Consider the following 20182-nt stretch of genomic DNA (forward strand, 5'->3'; position numbering starts at 1 on the left):
GCAATGTTCCGTAGGCCATTTCTGATGGTAGTCACAGGGTGTGTTTGTCCTTCGACACACATTGTAACTGGAGTTTGCCATTACATACGTCATGGTTGGTATACTGTGCCTCTGTCTACCTCTGATATAACAGTGATACCCAGGGTAGCCTACCATCTCCCATACACTCATCAGGATGCCTCTTGAGGGGTGTCGATATGTGGCACTCTGGCTGACCTGTACCAAGTGTTTACTGAAGTGTGGGGGTGCCTTCTGTGTTATGGATCATTCTGTATAGCTTGTCCTATGTATGTCAGTGCTGGGGTTCAGGTCTCTCAGGTGCATAGCTCACTGCCATTCAGATTGTACAAGGTGCAACATGTTCATTCATTCCAGGTTGGACATGGCTTCATACATCAGGCACAGCTTTCCTGTAGCTGGGAAGGATGGCGGTGTGTGGGGCTGCAGTTTGTTTACTCAGGCAACACATGGCATCTGTTCATGCTCTTTGCTACCCCTGGTGGGGTACTGTTGTGGACTTTACAGTTGATGGAGGTGTCTGCTGCAGTATATCCCACAGGGGCTATTGTAGTCAGTTGTGATGCTGATGGAGGATGGCTGCAGAGCCAGAGTGAGTTCCCCTTATCTACATCTGCCAGCCCTCATGTTTGGGTGGGTATATGGTACATGTTTCTGCGAATACTACAGACACATGTTTGTCCAGTGCAGGATATTTATCACCTTTTGTACCCAGGTCTCACATTACATGTTAGGAACTTCATGGGTTAACACCTGTGTGGTAATTTGTGGGCACTTACTGTATATCCATGGTAGTTGTCTATACACAGTTCTGCGATTAGCTTGCTGACATGGCTATGGCTACAGTTGTCTGTTTGTAGGTGGCCCTTTTGTGGGTTGCTTGTGTCAGCTGGGGGTCGGATATGGTGGGCTGTTTGTACTCCTCTGCATACATGCTCAGTCACAGTCCTTCCATGTTGGCCTATACCTATGGGACATGTATACAGAACGGGGGTGAGGGGGGGCCAAGACCAGGCCTTGTGGGATGCCACTCATATCCGCTTTGTAGTCTGACATGGATGCGGCATGTCTGACCATGTCAGTTCTGTCCTTGGTCTGCTTTGCAACCCCTCTACTGACATAGGGGTGTATATTTAAGCTGGTGAACATATCCATACTGAACATGTACGGTATTGTCTAGAAGCATGTGCACGGTCCAGCTACGCTGTGTGGACCACATAGCCCTCATCAATGACCTTAATGACTGCTTTAAATGGGTCAGACATGTTTAGGGACCGGTTCTGCAGTTACAACAGCCACAGTGTGTAGGGTCCAGTATCAGTAGGTCCACATTAGCCTTCTGTCTGCGGTACTTACTGATCCTTTCCATAGCTGTGCAGAACAAGCTTGTCAGGATCCTGGGGTGGTAGTTTGGAGTATCCATTCAGGCAACACCTTTGTTGTGATGGACCACTGTTGTTATACACTGCTCTTTGGGTACATATCCTGTGGTAAGGCTGACATTGGCCAGTAGTGTGATTTTGCATTCCATTACTCTTGCGGTCCATGTTGGCCTCAGCACAGGACACCATCACATACCTTTGCTGCTGTGTGTTCTGCTTTGCAGATGATAGCTGTTACCTCAGCATCTGCAATGTCAGGGGACCATCTGCTGGGATAGGTATTTTGCACTCGGGGGGGGTGTTTGCACTGCACCTGACAGGTTGTATGTTAGCAATATGTGTGTGTGTTTGGTATGTAGTTTGCAATATCTGTGTGATTTGGAGCATATCTGTGGATGCCCAACATGGTTCCTACCATCAGTTGGGTATGCCTTGTGATTATCCATAGTGTCCTGCACGTTTTGTATCTTCATAGGTTCATGGGTTCATAGTAGGCTAGACACCCTAGGCCAATAGTAAGCCTAGCTAGAGTGTGTGCGTCTTTCGCCACCCCTTGTTATGTTCAATTATGGCCATTTATGAGGTTCTTCACTGTGCCTCTGTCTGGTCGTGACACAGTGGGGACCCCCAGTATACATGTGCGGTCATCCATCCACTTGGCAATATTCCTGTTGAGGGGTGTCAGTGAGGGGCTCTGCCTACCATGGATTGGGATGCTGTTTCTGGGTGTGGGGAGCCTATGGGTTATGTATCTGTCCCTCCAGCACATCTTATTTCATTATGTGTTGAGGTTGACATCTGTGACTCTCACAGCTCCAATGGCTTTGATTTTCTGTGGTGTAGCATGTCCATTACTCCTGTGTTGGACATGGCCTGGTACAACAGACATACAATGCCTCTGTGTAGGCAGTGTGTGACTGCAGTCAGCTGGGGTGTCTACAGCCAGGCAGCATATGACATATATTTCACACCCTTTATCCTGTTGGTGGGGTAACTATGAGGCCTTCCGAACTGCTGCAGGTGTCACGTATGGTACATCCCATATGAGTCATTGTACTAGATTATGGGTCTGATAAGGGAACAGTACCATGGAACAGTGACCTCTGTTGATATTGATGTGAATCCTTTCATGATACGGTGTCCAGTATCAACAGTCTTCATAGCCACATTGGCATTGTGGCTGTCACATGACAGATTAATGTCGACCTGTGTCCCTAGATCCCTGATGACTCCTTGCATACATAATGGTTTGACACCTATGTGGTACTTTGTGTACCTTGTCTGGTATTTGGTGGGACATTCATACTGTCCAGTGTCTTCGGATGTCTGGGTGGGGTTCTTGTGTGTGAGAGTGTGGTCTGTCACATGCTACAGACTGTACAGCAGTTTTGACTACAGTTATGTGCACATGGGTGGTGTCCACTGCTTTGTGCATTGTCAGTTACCTGGCTATATGGGTGTCTGTGCTGCATATGGATACTCCCCCTCCTTTGATGTCTTGGTGCAGGTGTTGGGGCCATAACACATGGTATGTGGTATAACCAAGTAGTGCTGGTGTGCTATCACTAGGCCTGCAGCAGGCTTCTGTCACTGGACAGGCATCAATGTCCTCCATAATGGGAAGTGCCTCAGGGGCATGCATATTGCAGTTTACACATCTGACATTGGTCAGCATTACCCTTATGTTTCCTACCACTTATGTTTTCTAGGGTGGTGGGTAGTCTTTTTGGCCTTGCCTACATACGGCTCTATGGAGGCGGCATAGGCCTTATCCAGTATCCAGACGCACGGGTAACAGCTGACAGCCATCCCTGTAACAGCAGCATGGCTTGTCATGCTTGACATCTCAAGCAGACACACATTACACCCTCTTGGACTGACAGCTGTAACTGTGCCAGCTGTTAAACATGAGCATTCTGTGTTTGTACTGTGGCATCATTCTTGGTGAGGGTTGGATGCTGCACACAGCCAGTGTCATCCCGCCCTGGGGTACATCCTCGGAGGGACCATCCATGTCTCATTTGATGTTGACCAGGGAGGTACATCTCAGGTAATTCACACCAGCATGGACATTGGGTGCATCATATTTCTGCTTGCTTTGGGGTGACCTGCGTACTTGTGTTAAGTGGCATTTTGTGGCAACCTACAAGCAGCTTACTCTACCCTTTCCCTTGTTCAGTCTGATGAGTGGGATAGCTGTGTGTCTGCCTATACAGACACCTATTACGACTGTATCAGGCATGTTGTTTCTTCTTCGGGCCTGTGACTGTTTGGCACACCAGCTTTGCATGCTATTCATTGCATGTGCTATGTTTGAAGGCTGTGGTTGCTTATGATCTACTTTGGAGGCTTCTGTTGGTGTGGTGTGTTTGTAATTGAGGCCTCCGGGAATATTTGTCTGTGTTTATGTGTTTGGTTTACAGTTGTGGTAGGTCTATGTGGGACTGGGTTTGTGGTGTATGTGGTTACCTTCTCCTCCTGACTAGTGTTGACAGTACTGAGTTGTTGGAGCTCAACCTCTGGTTTGGATACATGGATGCATCTATCACATATGTTTGTATTTATTGGGGGGTGTTGTGGTTGTCTATGTACTTGGTACTGGCGTCACATTGCTTCTGGATTCATAGATTATACTTGTTGTGCTGGACTTAGTGGATTGTATGTGTGGACATATGTTGTTGCCATACTACTGGTCAGTGATTACTTCCCTTTTTATGTTTGCTCTATCATGTGGTAACTTCCTCATTCTCTTGCATGGTTTGGTAATGGCTGGAGGCCAGCATGCCAGATACCTGCGTGTATGGCATTGTGTGTTGTTGTTATTTGTGATTGCATACTCCAAGCATTCCTGGCTGTGTTCATGGAATGCCTGTATAACATGTTTTGTGGTGTGTCCCATATTCTGCACTTGCACAGGGCCTTTTGTGGAGTCAACATCGGTTTTGAGGGCTGCTACCTATACTTTACACATGTTTTTCACTGTGGTATTCTGGCCAGGGACTGGGGTCAGGGTGTGTATATCCAGTGTGATTACTCTATGGTCTGGTCTTACCAGTGAGGGGTACACTTCTCATCTTGCCATCCAGTACACATGTTGCTGATTATCACATCCAGTATGCTTACCCCTCTTGTGGGAGTAGTACATTGTTCCTGTGCATTTTGGTTTATGGAATCTGGGTAATTTTCTCCTACTGTGTTGGTGCTAGTACAATGCTACTGGTGAATGTCTGGGTATTTTCAGTCGAGCAATATAATGTGGTTTGGGGGGATTGATATATTCATGTATTCCGACATAGGCCAGGTGCTGTTCCTGGTATTAGGACAGTGGTCTGCAGCAGGCTATATACTGCGAGGCAGTTTTAGCCATTGGTATTTGACCATGGATATTCCATGCTGCTTCTTGTTGTGGTTCCAACATGGGGGTGTGGTTATCCTTGCCATTTCTTGCTAGTCACCCTCCTTTTGTAGCTTGTTCCATGTTTTGTGGCTGTACAGCACAGTATGAGGTGTGACCTGGTAGTGTTAGGGTGCTGATGTGAGACTTTCCCAGTTCTCTATTACAGGACTGGTATCTACATTCTTCTTACTGTGTGCATTTACACTGCACACATCTTGCTGTTTAAACATCTGTCATGGGGTAGTATTACATCTAGGTTCCTATCCCTTGTAGAACCTATGAGGTTGGGTTTGTGTTTTGAGACTTACCTATTCAGGGCATGCTGTGGGTACTGACAGCCTTTACCAGTATCCATGGGGCATGGCATGATAGGTGCACGCCACCCCTAGCAGGTGGTGCATCATTTCAAACTCTGCATATCTTCCCAGCCTGTAACACATTGGCTCCCCTTTGACTGACTGCATTACTTCAGCCAATTATTGTACTTGATCTTCTTGTCTTCATAGTGTGGCATCATGCTTGGTGAGGGTGAGATGTTAGGCAGGGTCTTCATGTTTGCATATACTAGATGGTGTTACATTGCTTAGCACATGGCAATCATGCCTCAGGTGGTGCTGCAGGGCTGCCTCTGTCGGATGCACATACTACACTCCCTGTATATGTTTGAGAGCAGGATGTGTCATGTTAGGCATCCCTGTTACTATATGAGTGAGTCAGAGAGGGGTATCATTCCTATGGTTCCTACTGAGCCAGTGTATGTGCTATGTGTTGCCTCTTTGCCAAGGCCAGGGCATACTGGGCACGCCTCCTTCTGCCTACTGGGGCAAGCTCAGGTTGTTCCTCCGAGTCACGCTCTGCCTGTGATGGCCTTGGCAATGGTGGGTGGCTGTTTGGCCCGGCCCTATGCTGGTCCTGCTGCAGCTGTTTTCACAAGATCGTATTATGTAGCATAGCACATACCATGACAATTTGGGTACATGTAGTTGGTGTGTACTGCAAGGCTCCACCAGATGTGTCCAGACACCGGAACCGTGACTTGAGCAGCCCAAACACACACTCTATTACATTACGTGTTTGTGCGTGTGCCTCATTATGGTGTTCCTGTTCGGGTGTGTGTTTTTCTGATGGGTGTCATCAGCCACGGCTCCAGTGCATAACCTGCATCCCCCACTAGGTGTCCGTGTGGGATGTCCCCATTGGCAAATGTCTGGTACAGCTGCGTCAAATGCCAGATGTGGGAATCGTGATAACTCCTGGGGCAGCCAGCACACACATTCATTATTATGCCCTGGGCATCACACACGACCTGGCAGTTGATGGAGGGGAAGCCCTTGCGGTTAATGTAGGCCCTACCCCGCTCACCAGGCTGGTGCTTTGATGCATATGTGCGTGCAGTCTATTGCACCCAGTACCTCAGGGTATTCCGCTATTTGCTGGAAGAGATGCATATTGCTGGCCAATACCTCACGGGCATTGGGGAAATATACATGATCACCGACATGTGCTGACATGGCATCCAGGAACTGGTGTAGTACCCTGGAGGCTGATGCCTGTGATATCCCCATCATATCGCCAGTTGGTCTCTGGAAGGTACCTGTTGCTAGTATTCTTAGGCCAACACATACCTTGGTTTCCACTGGGATGGGTTCCCCTCTGTTGGTTCTGTGTGTGAGGTGTGGCCTGCACAGCTCAACAATTTGCTGCAGGAGCTCTCTGTCCACTCTATAGCGCTCTACTATCTCCAACTCATGTAACCCGTGGTAGGTGACCCTGGGCCTGTACACTCTTCTCCTTCTCCTCACTGTGGGTTGTCTGGCACCATCTGCATTGTCACCACCCTCAGCAAGTCGCCTATGTCTCATTATGACAGCTATGGCAGCCCCTAACATTTCTGCTCTGAGTGAAGCTTTTTCAGTTTTCACTTCTATTAGCTTACTCCTGTCTTGCTGTGTCTCTTAATGGAAACATCCTGCACTATTGTTTGCAGAGTTTTAAGTGCTGGGCTGGGCTACTATTCTGCCTGTGTAATTGCCTGCTTCTAATTGTTTTCACCTGCTAGCTTCAGCAGTTATCCCTGCTAGCTTCCTATTAATTCTGTTGCTTCCTTTTTCCTCTCTGTTTCCTCAGAGGGGAACAACGTGCATACTATCTGAAACACGCTCACAGTGGCTTACACGCGCACACACATGCTGACACAGTTCAGAATCTACTTATTCAGGTTTACACGCGTGTACACCCGCGCAAACACTGTTACACGTCTGCTAACAGCCTCCAACATACTCAGCCTGCCCTACACGCTCGCACACCCGCGCAAACAGTGTTAAACATCTCCCAACACGCTCCCACATGCTCACACTGCCTTACACGCGCACACCCTGTCCTACTCGCACTTCATGGCATGCACACATGCGCATGCACGGCCAGCAAGAAACTTTGATGTAGGTAACAGTGTACACCTTCCATTTCTTGACTTTCCATGACTTATCTAGTGGCACACCTCTTTCCATGATCTGTGCCTGTCATCTGTCATGTTACACTGGCCTCCAATGAACTGAATTTTTTTCTACCATTCCCCCCTGTGATGTCACATATCTCCTATTGTATTCCTCCCCCTTTTGTTTCTCTTACACTACTCAGACTGTGCTCATTTGGTATGTGTCTGTGAGATTCAGTATCCGAACCTTCATTTACATGAGATTGCCTACTAATGCTTAGTTACATGTCTTAGACTCAGCTTCCCCCCTTAGCAACCACTACACAGTGGCCATGTTGGTTTTGGTCTGCTGGTCCCTGCATTTTCATTCCATGTATTGCATGAAACCCACATTTGTCGGTTTATAACCTTCTTTTTTGTGGTTTTATACAGCGCAGCCCATTTGCGCGGGGCTGCGCTGAAAAAAAATTATATTTTTGCATCGGGTTATCTTGCCAATGGCCACATATTTGGCCATTGGCATGCTGGCTGAGTCATATGCAATCTTTATTTGGAGCTGGCATCGCTCCGTTGTGGAATTTGCAGAAATGTACTCAGTTGTCAGCTGAGTACATTTCTGCGCTAAAACTTCTCCTACACAGACTGGTTTCTACTTCGTGGATCGCTAATATACCTCATATGCATACCTTTCGGATGCAAGTGAGGTATTTAGCATGTCCACGCCCAGACCGTGTAAGAGACATTTTAGCTGGTCTCTTACACGGAGCTTAGGGCTGTTCCTGGATCGCGAGGCTTGCATGGAGTGTTGCACGTCTCTTACACTCCGTGCAAGCCTTCGTGAATCCTGCCCAAGCTCTGAAGTCATTGGGCCAGTTGTAAAGATTTGTAATATAGTTAAAATAAAACAATATGGTCACTATTTAATGTATGATCTCATATTATAAATAGGTAGGGTGAGTTCTTAACTTTTTTAAGGAGCATTGTTAAATCAAACTTGAGATTAATGCATTACTTCTGATATTTCGATTCACATGCTTAACGATGGCAATTAATTGAAATTTAAAAGTATGTACTGTTGTTTTACATTAAGCTAGTTTATTAGGATTGTATAAACATTAAAAATAGTTATATCAGAAAAAGTGATAAACTATCAATGCACCATGCAAGGGATTACACAGTAAATAAAACTGAAAATGTGGAAAATAATAAAATAATTGCATTACCTAAAACTATATTTATGCTATTTGAAATTCCACAATGCCTTTCAAATTCCACACCACTTAAAATCATTGACACCTCTGGAATACCATCAAATAAGTAATTGTTAATACCCGGGAAACTGGAACTTTCACTGTCATTGTATGCTTTTAGGAACAGCATAATAAACAGGGCCTCACATCACATACATTTTCTCATAAATCAATGGTTTTCATGACAGGCACTTGTCCACTGTCTCTGAGCTTGTGTTCACAGCAAAATTGAAAAATAAATTCTGTTGGTGTTATTTTGCTTGTCACAAATTCCTGGAGGAGGAGGGGGAGTGGAGGAGGGAAGAGGATAAAATTAAGGGCAAAAAAGAAAAAGAAAGAATAGTGAGAGAAATACAATTAACACTCCAATAAAAGAAACAGATGGGCCCACCCTATATTATGCCATTTTTCTTCTCTCTCTCTCTCTCTCTCTCTCTTACCCTTTGCAACTAACTTGGTTTTTATGCAGCAGCACCAACAAAAACATTAATATCAGAAAATTTCCTTGTAAGCAACCTTTTATTTACTATTCTGCAAAATGTAAATTTTATTTAGAGTAAAAAAGAATTCATTATATTAGTGTATATTTTAATATCTGGTTCATTTTCATCTGTTTCCTCTGTAATAGTGCTAGAAAGATGTGCATTTCTAAGTTAAAATTTAGTTTAATTAGATGCTAATTAAACTATGTGTAATGGGTATCAAGGTAGAGGCAGTAGCTTTGTAAGGATATGTTAATTTTAATTTAATTTATGTTTGTTTATTCTTTCAATAGAGCTATGAATAAGAAATATTTGTACATAAATGGTGAGGAATCATATTTAAAAAAATAATATTGAATTAAGTAAATCAGTATGGATTATGAGTTAAATGTACCTAGGATTCAGAAACACTATGATCACATCCAGGTCTCCTGTTTACTGTGCATGCATAACGGGCCCCTTTACTCATTTACAATTAAATACAGTCAGGAGAGCATGCATGATGAGCTGCTTATTTGCTGTCCTGGTTGCAGTTGCAGCAGGTAATGTGGAAAAAAAAGGGAGGTATGAGCAGTAGTAATTTTTGTCCTTTGAAAATGAGCCCTGAGGATGCATGGTACACTGCTGAATGTACAGATGCAGCAAGAGACAAAGTTATGTGACAGCCATACAGGGTCGTGAGCTTGTGTGCAGATCTATTCCCTAACATAACTATATGCAGAGAGGAGAATTTGTGATTAGTAGCACAAGAAGGATAGAGTTAAAGGGGCAAGAGCCCCAGGTGCTGTCTTGTTTGAGGATGCAATTTGCATGATTTATTATTATTTTTTTATTTTTCATAATTTGTTTTTCCTTTAAGGGATACAGCAAATTAACATCATGCACAAACATCCAAGCCACTCCAGTGTGCCTCTCACCACCTTTTACAGCATTTTGCTTTGTGCTGCCCAAAGGACTATGTTTGGCTGCACAGGTGGAGGAGATGGTGCAGAGAAAGAAATTGCAGGGCTTCATCTTTGGCATGCACAGCAAGTTGAGTGATTTGTTTTGGAAGCCACTAGCTGGGCTTATTTTTAATTTCATATTGCATGCACTGGGAACACCACTACTCTAACTTTTAATTTGTAAAAAAATAAAAGGCTGCCTTTTTTAGCATTGTTTGGTACAGGGTGTGAAGGTATGTGAAGGCTGCCAGCCTAGCCAGATAGAATTTTTTAGATAATTCTGTCATTTGTAAATATTAATATAAGCCACAGGCTTGTTCTCTTAAATGGGAGAAAATGGTGTTAAATGTGGAACTGCAAAAGTGTGACAACAGTACACTCTGCTGCAGGAAAGCTGATAAGACAAGAATTGTGTAATTGCTTGATGTCAAAACTTAGAGCCGAGATGTCTAAATGAAGAAATTCTTCCTATTGTTTTGAAGCCAGAGTTAATTGCTAGAATTTACATTTATAATTTATTTTATTGTTCTGGCTTCCTGACCAGCTGCAAGATCAAAATTGCTATTAACCTGATGAGTTTCTGTTAGCCTGGGCAAACCAGAAAACTGTTAAGAATGATATAATGTGAAGCAGCACTGTGTTATCAATTTAAAGAGAGAGAATCAGAGGGCATTTTCCATTTGTCTTCAGAACATCCAACATCACCAGCACTGTTTTGCTCTATATGTAAGTTTATTTTAGAACTGTGTTTTCTCTTAAATATAGTTAGGAAATAGGAAGATTAGATTAGGTTTTTTTCTGTACTGATGTCAGAACTTTTCTACTATATTATTTTGAGCATTTCTCTGTGATCACTGAGCTCTTGACTAGCACTGTGTAGTACGAAGTATTGTCTTATGTTTTTATTATTTATTATTAAATATTTTCAAACCTTTCAACTGTGGCTGTTTTGTGTAGAGATAATTTAAGCTCTGGAGTACATTGAATATATATAGTGATACTGTACAAAGCCACTCCAAATAAGCCTTGACTGTTCAGTTACACTTACCATTTTGATAATAATAGTGCCCAGTGAAAATTGGGCACCCTTTGTTAAGTGCCTTTTTATTAGCTGATATTAGTGGGTGGTGGCAACTGGTACTACAGTATAGTCTGGGCAGAAAGGGGGCACAGCTGGAGAATCTGTGCCAGTCTTCCCCACGAGTGTCAGTGTGGTTGTATATAACTCTTATCTCAAAGTGTGTCTTATAGTGTATTAGCTGCTTGGGCAGAGACACGAAGCACTGGGTGGACAGAAAAGATGCTGGAAGTTTTATCATGCCCACTAGGCTGAGATATGAACCCTATAGCTGTGCCAGTGGAGAGTCTTATTGGGGGTCTGGAGAGAAAGGGAGACACTAGCCCCAGACTGCTGTGATCTCTGTGTGTTCTTAAGGGAAATTGTACTTTACTGTGTGTGTATTTGTTATCCTTCCCAATGTGGACACTCCTCACTGGTGTTAGTGGTGAGGATTGAGGCTCCTTGATTACTGGGCCAGTGCATGGTCAACACATATTAATTGCTTGGCAGTGGTGGAATATCCACACCACATATTAATTGGTTGGCAAATACTAATTATCTTGTAGTGGGGTGGGTCTTGTGTACAGTGATCTCTGAAGGTGTTTTTGTACTGTAAATCAGCCACACAGTGAATACTCAGAGTTCAGATCACAATTGTTTTATTTCTTTTGTTAGCTTAGTTAGTCAGGGAGAGCAGGCAAGCATGTCAGCAGAGGAGTATGGAAGGCTGACAAGGAGCCAGCTGGCTGAGATGTGCCAGGCTAGGGAACTTGTGCACGGAAACCTGACTAAGGCAGATATGATTGCAGCTTTGATCACAGCTGCATCAGAAAACAGCAACACAGAGGGCGATCAGACTGGCCGTGGAGATATACAACACTCAGAGAATGGACAGCTCAACCTTTCCGCAGAGGACTTCAAACTCCATCAGGAGCTAAAGAGACTTGAGTTGGAGGCCAGGCATTTGGAAACAAAAGCAGCAGAGTGACTGAGATGTCTACAGGCTGACAAGAATGAAAAAATGCTATGCCTGGAAGCTGAGGAGAAAGAAAGGCAGGGGCAGCATGAAAAGGAGATGCTGACTCTTCACCAGAGTCATGGATGTAATGGGGAAGGGAGCAACTGGACCTCAGAAGCATAAAAGGTCAGTAAATGTCTTCAGTAGTTTAAAAAGGGGGATCATTTTGATAGTTTCATTCATATGTTTGAGAGGGCATGTAAACAGTATGATGTTGACCCAAGGCCCTGGGTATGGTTCCTGACCCCCTTACTCCATGGTAAAACCGTAACTGTGCTGTCTAAACTTGCTGATTGTGAATATTTTGATTATACTGCTGCTAAGAACTGTTTGCTAGAATCCTTTAAGCTAACACCTGAAACATAGGAAAAAGTTTGGTGAGCATAAACGCAAGGCAGATGAAAGTGTGTGTGAATATGTTGCTGAACTGAGAACTTATTTTCACAAGTGGGTGAGTGAATGTCAGGTCACTACTTTTGAAGGGCTGGCAGAACTTTTGGTGATGGAACAAGCCCTTAGCACTTTGCCTGAGGACGTGAGGATCTGGTTAGCTGATAGACAATGTGTTACTTCAGAGGAGTTGGGGAAGAAGGGAGACCTATATCTATCAAGCAGGGCATCCCTACACAGGAAAGGGACCCCCAGTACTGCTCAGGGGTCTACAGGAACCAATGGTTGGCAGCCCAGACTGCTCCAACAGAATACGCCAGTAGCAGGGGAAGCCACTAGTCCAGGTAAACATCAAGGACCAAGGTTTAAATGTTTTCAATGTAACCAGTGGGGCCATGTGACATACAGATGTCCACAGAGGCAAGGTGAGGAACAAAACCTTACCTTTTTTAGGCAAGGTTCAAAGGACAAAACCACCACCGTAACAGATACAAGCATGCAAAATTTGAAGGTAATGCTACTCAATGCTAGAAGTCTAGACCTCAAAATGCACTCTCTCGAAGCACTCCTAAAAATGGAGAACATTGATATCTGTGCAGTAACTGAGACTTGGTTCAAGGCTCCAGAGAGCACCCCTGCAATACCAGGCTACAACTCTTACCACACTTTCCAGCCACAAAACCAAGACCAAAACACTAAAGGTGGAGGAGTGTCCATATTCACCAAGGATATTCACACCTCCAGGCTAGTTGCCCAACACAATGCATCTGAAATTCTCCAGGTGCAACGAACACTAGGTAAGACTGCAATCCAAATTCTACCATGCTACAGATCCCCCACCATGCCCCAAGATTCTCACTACACCTTTCTAAACATACTGGAATATATTAAGATACACCCAAACACCATAATACTGGGTGATTTCAACTACCCTGCCATTAACTGGGAAAACTACTCAGGTACCAACTCCTTTTCCCAACGGTTTTTGGAATTCATAAATTCCAATGCCCTGGATCAACTAATCCATTGTCCCACCAGGGCCTCCAATATCCTATACCTGGTCATTTTCAACATGGAAGACAGATGCTCCACACCAGTGGTCACCCCCTCAATGGTCAGGTCTGACCATAAGCAAATCACCATTGGCATCCACATCCCACCCCCACCCCCAGTAAGGAAACCTCCTTAAAGAACTTCTCCAAAGTCAAATTTCATGCTACTGAAGTCAGATGTGACAAACCTCATGACACCCACACAGACAGGATCTGAAATTCGACTGCAGAATCTTACACTAAGGCACTGTACGAGCACATCCACTCGTGCATGAATCGTGCCATCCCAAATAGAACCTAGATGCTCTCCTCCAAAAAAAGGAAGCTAATCTGGTGGTCTCCTGCTATAAACAAACTATACAACAGAAGGAAGAAACTGTTGCAGAAAAGAGAAAAATCCCAGGATGCAAAAACTCCCTCACCAGCCTCAGTAAGAAGCTGAGAGCCCTTATAAAATCCTAAAAGCTAGTTACGAAAATAAAATTGCCAAAGATTCCAAAGACAACCACAAGGCATTCTATAGTTATGTCAAGAATCTAAATGGCAGTGCTCAGATCTGCTCTGAGCTTTAACAGAATGACATTAAATATACTGATCTCAAGGATATTGCCAATATCCTGAGAGATCGATTTAGTGCTAACTTCACCTCCCTCTCACCCCCTAAAGGGCCTATCTCAATACCAAACGATTGCCAAATTCCAGTAATCATGGCCACACAGGTAGAAACCACACTCTCCAAAGCTAAGAATACAGCATCCATGGGACCAGATGACATCCCAGGCTGTGTACTACATGAACTACAAAATGAACTGGCACCTCACCTAAGTGTCATATTTAATCATAACCTCACGTCAGGCTTCATGCCCACTGAGTGGCGCACAGCTACAGTTATCCCACTCCACAAGGGGGGATCCACCGTGGATCCCAGGAACTACTGTCCCATCAGTCTGATGAGCCTGATCTACAAGGGCATGGAATGCATTATCATGGAACGTATAAACAAAGACATTGGCAACCTTCAAACACTGGTCCCCACCCAGTTTGGGTTTGTGAAGGGCCGATCTTGTCTCCTGAACCTGATTGACTTCTTCAAATCAGTCTCCAGAGCTATGAATGAGGGTAAGCTGGTCCACACAGCCTATCTGGGCCTCGCCAAGGCCTTCAACACCATCCCCCACTCCGGAATCATAGATAAACTTACTAAGCTGGGCATAAATCCCTACGTCACTCAATGGGTTGCTAACTGGCTTACTGACAGAACCCAGACTGTAAAAGTAGCTGACTCCAAATCCAGCTCCAGACAAGTGACAAGTGGAGTACCTCAGGGTTCAGTCCTGGGACCACTCTTGTTTGGCATCTATTTCTCTGAAATACAGGCCAACACTAAGGAACTCTGGCTAACAAAGTTCGCAGATGACTGCAAACTGGGAGCCATTATTGAATCCCCAAATGATATGGATATTCTACAAAAGGACCTTACAGAAACAGATGCCTGGTGCCACAGCCATGGGCTCAAGATTAATGCCAAGAAATTTATAGTTATCCCCTTTGGAAAAAAACATGTACCCATGAATTACCACATAGGTGGCAGTACACTAAACATTGAAAGTGTGATGAGAGACTTAGGGACACAGGTGGACAGTGGTCTCACTTTCGATAACCACATTGCCACAACAGTCAGGAAATCCTTCTATGCAGCACACCTCATCACTAAGGGCTTTTCATCCAGAAAAAAGGAGGTCATTGCCCCACTGTACTCATCCCTCATTAGACCCGTTATAGAGTATAATGCCTCATTTGGTAGGTACCTCACAAGACATCTGCAACAGCTGGAAAGGCCACAGAAATGCCTCACTAAAAGAATCACAGGCCTAAAGCAGATGCCATATGCTGACCATCTAAAAAAACTCCAGCTATACTCTGTGTCATATCGTCTACTCAGAGGCAATCTCTGCTTAACATACAAGGCCATGTCAAACCCTGAGCTGTTGGGCATGCTCCAATTAAATAAATCCCAATCCCTCAGAGCCACACACACCAGGGATCTAAACCTTGTCATCACAATGAACAAAACATGCTGGAGGGATAGGTTTCTGACACAGAGACTCCCCATACTCTGGAATAGACTGCCCATACATGTCAAACAGAGCACCTCCTTGGCCTTCTTCAAAAGGAACCTTGATGATTGTATGGGAGATAGGGAATTCACCCCAGGGATCATGTCAGTCACCCTGCTAGACAGGGGTCCAGAGAAGTAACTATTGTGGGAAGAAATATCCAGGAAATTGTTATGGCTAGGCTTGTATAGGCCCTAGGGCCGATAGCCTAGTACCAACCTATGAAAAGGTGAGAGAACCAGTAAGTGGAGAAGACAAAATGTCATTAGTAGGTTGCCTTGAGACAACAGGGGTACTGAACTACCATCCTGCAGATGCCCTGATATGGAAGGATTTGGATGAGGCAGTACCATGTGTTTATACAGTTACATGCAGTCAGGCCTTGAGACAAGCATGTGGGGCCGGTAGCCTGGGTGAGACCCAGACAGACCACATACTTGCAGCCAGGACTGGTGAGGTGATTATTTCAGGGGGGAAGCAACGTGGTAGCAGTGAGACTGTAGGTGAGCCACAGCTGCTTGTTGGTACTGATGTTCCCTTGTACAGAGTGAGTGAAAAGGTAGAGGTGAGTAGTAGCACCTAGGCTAACAGTGAGGCACCACTGTCAGAGGATGCCAGACTTCCTGTGGAAGGGGAGCTGGGAAGGGTCACAAAGAGAGAGTTGAGACAGGCTCAGCTCTCAGGCCCTACATTGCAAGGCCTGAGGCAGGTAGCTAAAGAGGCACCTGATTCACAAGGGAAGGGAGAATCTGTATACTGAAACAAAGGGTTACTGTATAGAGAGTAGACCCCTGAGAGAGGACTAGAAAGTGAGTGAATACAGCAGTTGGTAGTGCCTATAGCCTACCATTTGGCACTTCTTGCCATAGCTCATGATATTCCCTTTGCAGGTCATATGGGCATAAAATGTACAAAGAGACACATTATGCAAATCTTCTATTGGCATGGAATTTCCCGAGATGTAACAGGGTACTGCAGGACCTGCGAGCAGTGGCAAAAGGTAGGCAAGGAAAGAGACAAGGTGAGAGCTCCTTTGATGCCATTGCCTGTGATTGAGGAGCCATTTCAGAGGGTAGCTATGGATATTGTGTGGCTTCTGAGTACCCCAAGTTCCACAGGGAAAATTTATATCCTAGTGGTAGTCAGTTGTGCTACAAGATACCCTGAGGCAGTGCCTTTGTCCTCCACTGAGGCAGAAAAGGTGGCAAATGTTTTGTGAGAGATTTTCAGCAGGGTAGGTTTCCCAAAAGAAATACTGACTGACAGATGTGCCAATTTCATGACAGACCTGCTGACTTGTCTGTGGAAGTACTGTGGGGTGAACCACCTGAAGACCCTCCCCTACCATCCGCAGACTAATGGTCTGGTTTATAGGTCAAACTCTACAATCGAGTCGATGCTATGGGCATTTGCAGACCAGTTTAACAGGGAGTGGGACAAATATTTGCCCCATTTGTTGTTTACTTACAGAGAGGTTCACCAGGAATCCACAGGTTTTTTCATCCTTTGAGTTGTTGTATGGGCATAGGGTAAGGGGACGTCTAGATTTAATTTGAGATGAGTGGGAAGGTGAGTGCGAATCTCACAAGGAGTCTGTCATGGCATATGTCCTAAATGTTAGGACAAGGCTCAGGGAACTCATGGGCTTGGCCCAGGAGAACCTGGCAGAAGCCCATCAACAGAAAATGGTATGGTATGACAGGAATGCTCGAGCTGGAGAATATGCTGTAGGGCTGCAGATAATGGTTCTCATTCCTGTCAGACACAACAAGCTGCAAGCAGCTTGGAAGGGACCCTACAAGATGGTAAGAAAGGTAAGTGATGTTAACTATATGGTAGGACTGCAAGGCAAGAGGCAGGGGCACAAATTGTACCATGTTAACATGATGAAACCTTACCATGATAGGGAGGCCCTTGTGCTGAGCATTTGCTGTGGATTACAGTAGGAGTCTGAGGGAGATCTGTTGACTGCTCTCCTCAGTGAGGCTCAGACTGAGTCCTTAGTGGAAGGGGTAGCAATGTCCCAACAGCTATCTCCTAGCCTGTTTCACGAAATCTGAGCAGTGTTACAGGAGTTTGGGGACATGTTCACTGGGAAACCAGGGTGCACCCACCTGGTGTAGCACCAGGTGGGTACAGGACCCCAAAGGCCTATTAGGCTGGCCCCTTATAGCATGCCTGAGAGAGTTAAACAGACTCTGATGGAGGAGCTACAGGAAATGTTGGAACTAGTGGGTAATGCAAGAGTTCAACAGTCCCTGAGCCTCCCCAGTAGTGCTGGTGCCAAAGGAGGATGGCAGCACCAAGTTCTGTGTAGACTACAAGAAATTAAATAGTTACTCAGAATCAGTTCCTTACCCCATGCTTAGGACAGATGAGGCCCTAGAGCAGCTAAGTGGGGCTAAGTATCTTACAACCATTGATCTTGCCAAGGGTTATTTGCAGGTGCCCTTGACTCTTAGTGCTAGAGAGAAGTCAGCCTTTGTGACTCCTTTTGGCTTGTATGAGTTCACAAAGATGCCCTTTGGGATGAAAAATGCTCAAACAACTTTCCATAGACTGGCAGATTATATCCTAGAAGGAGCAGGAGGGTTTGCCCTTGCTTACCTAGATGATATTGCCATCTACAACCATTCCTGGCAAGAGCACCTTCAGCATGTCAGGGAGGTGCTGGGTAGATTACAGAGGGAAGGGTTGACCTTTAAGCTGAGCAAATGTCAGATGGGTATGATGGGGGTCTCCTACCTGGGATATAGAGTGGGGAGTGGTAAGATCAGGCCAGAACCTGCCAAAGTATAAGCCATTCAGGCATAGCCTGCACCTGTTACCAAAAAGATGGTGAGGGCATTCTTAGGGACAGCTGGGTACTACAGAAAGTTTGTCCCCAGTTATAGTACCATTGCTGCTCCCTCTCACAGACCTGAAAAGGAAGAGCAGGCCAGATAAGGTAGTTTGGACCCCAACATGTAAGCAGGCATTCCAGGAGCTTAAGGAAGCTTTGGGAGGACCCTCTGTGTTAGCCAGTCTAGATTACAGCAAGACATTTGTTGTGCAGGTGGATGCTTTGAATTATAGGGTGGGGGCTGTACTTAGCCAAATGTATTTAGCGGGAGAAGAGCACCCAGTGGTTTATCTCAGTTGTAGGCTCCAACCCAGGGAGGAATACTATGCAGCTCTAGAAAAGGAATGTCTAGGGTACTGCAGAAACTTCAGACATCTCTATGGAAGAAAATTCACTATAGTGACAGTTCACAATCCCCTAACATGTTTAAACAGAGCCAGCCAGCAAACTGCCAAGTTGCTAAGATGGAGCCTAGGGTTCCAAGCATATGATATGTCAGTGCAGCACCATAGTGGTATTAGAAATGCCAAAATAGATGTGCTCTCAAGACAGGGAATGGGGAAGGTATATTCAGATAAACCTAACCCTCTCAATCAGCGTTTCTCAAGGGTCACTTGAAAAACTAGCTGCAGTTCTCCGTGTGGAAGATATGTGAAGACTGCCAGCCTAGCCAGATAGAACTGTGTAGATAATTATGTCATTTGTAAATATTAATATAAGCCACAGGCTTGTTTTTTTTAAATGGGAGAAAATGGTGAGATGGGAGAAAAAAGTGTTAAATATGGAACTGCAAAAATGTAACAACAGTACACTCTGCTGAAGGAAAGCTGATAAGTCAAGCCTTGTGTAATTGTTTGATGTCAAAACTCAGAGCCAAGATGTCTAAATTAAGGAATTATTCCTATTGTTTTGAGGCCAGAGTTAATGGCTAGAAGTTGTATGTATAATTTCGTGTATTGCTCTGGCTTCCTGACCAGCTGCAAGATCAAAAAGGCTATTAACCTCTGAGGTTATGTTAGCCTGGAAAAAACAGAAAATTGTTATGAATGATGTAATGTGAAGCAGCACTGTGTTATCAATTTAAAGAGAGAGAATCAGAGGGCATTTTGCATCTGTCTTCAGAACATCCAACATCACCAGCACTGTCTTGCTCTATATGTAAGTTTATTTTAGAACTGTATTTTATCTTAACTATAGCTAGGAAATAGGAAGATTTGATTAGTTTTTTTCTATATTGATGTCAAAACTTTTCTACTGTATTATTTTGAGCATTTCTCTATGATCTCCAAACTCTTGAATAGCACTGTGTAGCAAGAAGTATTGTCTTGTGATTTTATTATTTATTATTAATTATCTTCAAACCTTTCAGCTGAGGCTGTTTTGTGTAGAGATAATTTAAGCTCTAGAGTACATAGCATATATATAGTGATACTGTACAGAACCACTCCAAATAAGCCTTGACTATTCAGTTACACTTACCATTTGGATAATAATATTGCACAGTAATAATTGGACACCCTTTGTTTAGGGCCTTTTTAGTAGCTGATGTTAGTGGATGGTGGCAGCTGGTACTATTGTATAGTCTGGGAAGATAAGGGGAAAAGCTGGAGAATCTGTGCAAGTCTTCCCCATGAATGTGTGTGTGGTTGTATATAACTCATCTCAAAGTCTGTGTGTGTGTGTGTGTGTGTGTGTGTGTGTGTGTGTGTGTGTGTGTGTGTGTGTGTGTGTGTGTGTGTGTGTCAGCTACTTGGGCAGGGACACAAAGCACTGGTTGGACAGAGTGGGTGCTGGAG

The 20182-nt window shown here is 44.5% G+C and overlaps 1 protein-coding gene across 1 annotated transcript in view; it reads left to right on the forward strand.

Annotated features, from left to right (window-relative positions):
* Positions 1–20182, forward strand: part of LOC122808557 (cytochrome P450 2C15-like) — a 755055-nt gene that overhangs the window by 445688 nt on the left and 289185 nt on the right. The gene's annotated exons all lie outside the window — the stretch shown is intronic.

Source organism: Protopterus annectens, chromosome 8.part0 (assembly GCF_019279795.1).
Source record: "Protopterus annectens isolate FY-2018-M chromosome 8.part0, PAN1.0, whole genome shotgun sequence".
Lineage (NCBI taxonomy): Eukaryota > Metazoa > Chordata > Ceratodontiformes > Protopteridae > Protopterus > Protopterus annectens.